Source organism: Salvelinus sp. IW2-2015, linkage group LG22 (genome assembly GCF_002910315.2).
Source record: "Salvelinus sp. IW2-2015 linkage group LG22, ASM291031v2, whole genome shotgun sequence".
NCBI classification, from domain to species: domain Eukaryota; kingdom Metazoa; phylum Chordata; class Actinopteri; order Salmoniformes; family Salmonidae; genus Salvelinus; species Salvelinus sp. IW2-2015.
This window is the reverse complement of record NC_036862.1, coordinates 16,930,441-16,935,896: the sequence shown is the minus strand read 5'-3', so window position 1 is coordinate 16,935,896 and position 5,456 is coordinate 16,930,441.

Here is a 5,456-nt window from a genome sequence, read left to right as displayed (position 1 = left end):
TGTTACGCTACAGCCTTATTCTAAAATTCAATTGTTTTTTTAAATTGTTCAACAATCTACACAGAATACCCCATAATTACAAATTAAAAACAGGTTTAGAAATTTTTGCAAATGTATTACAAATTTTAAAAAATAATATCACATATACATAAGTATTCAGACCCTTTACTCAGTATCTTGTTGAAGCACCTTTGAAAGTGATTGCAGCCTTGAGTCTTCTTGGGTATTAAGGGAGTTTCTCCCATTCTTCTTTGCAGATCTTTTCAAGGTCTGTCAGGTTGGATTGGGAGTGTCGCTGCACAGCTATTTTCAGTTCTCTCCAGAGATGTTCGATCGGGTTCAAGTCCAGGCTCTGGCTGGGCCACTCAAGGACATTCAGAGACTTGTCCCAAAGCCCCTTCTGTGTTGTCTTGGCTGTGTGCTTAGGGGCATTGTCCTGTTGGAAGGTGAACCTTCACCCCAGTCTGAGGTCATGAACGCAATTGCTCCGTTCATCTTTCCCTTAATTCTGACGAGTCTCCCACCTCCCTGACCAAGGCCCTTCTCCCCCGATTGCTCAGTTTGTCCGGGAGGCCAGCTCTAGGAAGACTGTTGGTGGTTACAAACTTCTTCCATTTAAGAATGATGGGGGCCAATTTGTTCTTGGGGACCTTCGATATTGCAGAATGTTTTGGTACTCTTCCCCAGATCTGTGCCTAGACACAATCCTGTCTCGAAGCGCTACAGTGGCTTGCAAAAGTATTCACCCCCTTGGCATTTTTCCTATTTTGTTGCCTTACAACCTGGAATTAAAATTGATTTTGGGGGGGTTGTATCATTTGATTTACACAACATGCCAACCACTTTCAAGATCCAAAATAAAAAAAATTGTGATACAAACAAGAGATAAGACAAAAAAAATGAAAACTTGAGCGTGCATAACTATTCCCCCCCCACTCCTACTTTGTAGAGCCATCTTTCGCAGCAATTACAGCAGCATATCTCTTGGAGTATGTCTCTATAAGCTTGACACATCTAGCCACTGGGATTTTTGCCCATTCATCAAGGCAAAACTGCTCTAGCTCCTTCAAGTTGGATGGGTTCCGCTGGTGTACAGCAGTTTTATGTCACACCACAGATTCTCAATTGGATTGAGGTCTGGGCTTTGACTAGGCCATTCCAAGACATTTAAATATTTCCCCTTATTAAACCATTCAAGTGTTGCTTTAGCAGTATGCTAGGGTCATTGTCCTGCTGGAAGGTGAACCTCTGTCCCAGTCTTAAATCTCTGGAAGACTGAAACAGGTTTCCCTCAAGAATTTCCCTATATTTAGCGCCATCCATCATTTCTTCAATTCTGACCAGTTTCCCAGTCCCTGCCGATGAAAAACATCCCCACAGCATGATGCTGCCACCACCATGCTTCACTGTGAGGGTGGTGTTCTCAGGGTGATGAGAGGTGTTGGGTTTGCGCCAGACATTTTCCTTGATGGCCAAAAACCTCAATGTTAGTCTCATCTGACCAGAGTAGCTTCTTCCATATGTTTGGGGAGTCTCCCACATGCCAACACCAAACGTGTTTGCTTATTTTTTTCTTTAAGCAATGGCTTTTTTCATGATCAATGGGAATACAACGGATGCATCCTGAGCTCATTTCGATCTCATACCAAAGGGTCTGAATACTTATGTAAGTAAGGTTAATTTTGTTTATTTAGCAAAAATGTCTTAAAACCTGTTTCACTTTGTAACGGTTCTCGTGGGCTGAAGGAAGAGGTGGACCAAGGTGCAGCGTTTAAAGTGTTCATGATTTAATCCAAAAAAAACACATTGATCTAAAACAACAAAACGGGAGAATGAAAGCAAAACAGTTCTGTCTGGTGCAGACACAAAACAAAAAACAACTGCCCACAAACCACAGGTGGAAAAGGCTACCTAAGTATGGTTCTCATCAGAGACGACGATAGACAGCTGCCTCTGATATGAGAACCACACCCGGCCAAACACATAGAAATAGAAAACATAGAACAAAAACATAGAATGCCCACCCAACTCACGTAAGGATCTCTAAGGTCATTATGGTATTGTGTTGTAGAATTGTGTGTAGATTGATCATTTTAGAATATGGCAGTATTGTAACAAAATTGTGTGAATAGTCAAGAGGTCTGGATACTTTCTGTATGCACTGCATGGGAAATGTATCTATCATAGCTCCGACTTCTCCCACATTCTGACCTCTGATGTGACCTACTATGGAAATGACCTCGATAACAAACATTTTAAGCACACAAAACATTATTTAAAAAAGAATCAGACAGTACAGACAGACAGGACAGAACAGGACAGACAGACAGACAGACAGACAGACAGACAGACAGACAGACAGACAGACAGACAGACAGACAGACAGCAGACAGACAGACAGACAGACAGACAGACAGACAGACAGACAGACAGACAGACAGAGACAGACAGACAGACAGACAGACAGACAGACAGACAGACAGACAGACAGACAGACAGACAGTGATCAGTGGATGTCTGAGCGATCTTGCCAGTCGGACGGTCAGTGGAATTCCCAGCCAGCTGTTCGGCGGCCTTGTGAACTTCATGCTCTGTTTTGTTTGGCTCCCAGGCGGTTAGCAATGAACACAGAGGTTACAGAGAGAAATGTCAGGACTGCTGAGAGGGAATTCTGTTGTAATCAGAGCAAAAAGTCAGAACCGGAGGATCAGTACGGACTATATAAGAATGAAGACATGAGGTTGACTATTCCACACGTGTAAGGGAACCTTGGGTCAGTTCTGAGCTAGGGGATCAGTTGAGCTGAAGGTCAGATGTTTAGATGCATGGTTTGATGGTCACAGGGAAAGCCTGACCACCTGTTTAGCATGTCTTAGAAGATGCTATAGTCTTTTGGGAAACAGTTGTGCATGTCTTGGCATGGAGCATGGAAGCTATGGTCTTTAGCCAGCAGTTAACGTGACTTAGCAAACAATTAGATAGGAAGATATGCATGAATACTGCAGCTCATAAACATGTGGGAAGGGGTATTTACCACATACGACTGGGGAAAATCCACTTGAACTCCCCTCCAACTCGTAATTGCTAGTGGGGAAATGTATCTATCATAGCTCCGACTTCTCCCACATTCGACCTCTGACGTTACCTACTATGGAAATGACCTCGATAACAACATTTTAAGCAGTTAAATGTAACAACAAAAACATTATTTATAAAAAGCAATATATTAATATGTTTTTTTAACACTATAATTTGTTTTACAATATGTACTTTTAGTTTATGGTTGTTGGACATTAGCCAATCAGCGGTTTTAACAAGTTCAAAGCACATATGAATGTGTCCAACTGGTATATACGATTTCCCACTTGGTTATGATGCAGCATTAGCTAGCAGTTAGCGTGTCTTAGCATACAGTATGGGAAGCTATGGTCTTTAACTAGCAGTAGCGTGTCTAAGCAGCACACAGTATGTGAAGCTATGCGCCTGTTGGGCAGTACTTGCTTGCTGCTTTAGTGGCACCACCATTCTACTACAACCTCATTATCCCTGAAGATGAAAAGGACTTTGCTGTATGATGAGAGATTTGTCTTGTAGGTCTTAAATTATCCACAGAAAAACACATTATTATTTATGAGAATGCCAATTTTGTTCAAGTGCCTTATTCTCTGTTCTTGTCAACATCACCCCCCAAAGAATAGGTTCCTTTGGTGATTTATAAATTCATTGAAATGAGAACTGTGTCATGGGAAGACAATTCCAAGGACATCAAACTCGTTAAAAAGCCACACCGCGGCTTCTGAATAACTTGTCCAACACACCGAACTCAATAAAAGTGCCACCCACATCCTATTCAGGAATCTAACAGCATTCTTTATGGAAATACTCAGAGAATAGAATTCAATTGTGGCAATATATACAGTACTGTAGGATGTAGCATGTACTATTATGTGTATGATTTACTGCTTGATGTGATGGTAAAAAACATGTAGTCTATGCTGTGTGTGGAATCCGTATAAGTTTTGTATGGGTGTACTAGACCAACCTCTCAGAAAAAGTGCTATCTAGAACCTAAAAATAGTTATTTGGCTGTCAACATAGGATAATTCTTTGAAGAACCTTTTTGATTCCAGATATTATCCTTTAGCTGTCCCTTAAGCGGTCGTTGTAGAGCCCTTTCCACAGAGGTTCTACCTGGAACCAAAATGGGTCTACCTGGAACTAAACGGTTTCTCGCTATGGGGTACAGCTGAAGAACCTTTTGGAACCCTTTTTCAGAGTGTAACTTGTATATGTGTAGATGGATATCATAAGGTGAATGCACCAATTTGTTAAGTCGCTCTGGATAAGAGCGTCTGCAAATGACTTAAATGTAAATGTAAAATATGTACCAGTATGTATCTATCTGTGTCTGTGCATGCGTTATTAAATGTGTATCGTGTATGTGATGTGTGTATGTGTATGTGTATGTGTATGTGTGTGTGGTGTTGGTGTATGTATGTGTATGTGTATGTGTATGTGTGTATGTGTGTGTGTGTGTATGTGTTTGTGTATGTGTATGTGGTATGTGTGTGTGGTGTGTGTGTTCCAGTCCTGTAGGCGGTGCTGTGTGAAATGTGACGTGTGAGCTTCTTCTGTGGACACACACACACACACACACACAACACACACACACACACACACACACACACACACACACACACACACACACACACACACACACCCACACACACACAACACACACACAACACACACACACACACACCACAACACAACACACACACACACACACACACAACACACACACACACACACACACACACACCACACACACACACACACTCCTTGACATGCAAAGATACAAATAATGGCATTCTTCAGGACACGAGCCTGTCTCCCATCTCTCTATTCCTGTCCTCCTGTACATGCATGTGATTCAACCATGAGATTAGTCAATATTCTGCTTAGCCATGTTAAATATAAATATAATAACCAAATATTTCACTCCTCGTGTTCCTCAAGTACTAACAACTGTGCTTAGAGAAAACAACATTTGGCAGTGGTCAAAACAGCATATTACAGCGCATAACAATAAACACCACAATAATCACTGTCATATGAGTGAGCAGAAATTAAACAACAATATAGGAGGGGACACGTGTTGACAGGAAAGCATACATTATGTTTAAAGTGCCACACTGTGCAACAACCAGCTGCTTTAAGTAAAATATTAAAATATTTTTAAAACAAACATTCTGTCGTCGTATCATAATTATGGATCTTCTGTCATCATCATCCCACGCTAGGCTCAGGAAGTCGCTTCATCCGTCACCACCAAGGCCACTCAATAAGATCCAGCTATGACTCACTGCTCCATCTGATTCTAATCAAGTTCCAATTGAAGATGGCGTGACATTGATTAAAACTCGTTAAGACTGACTCCAGTGAAACTTCTGAGC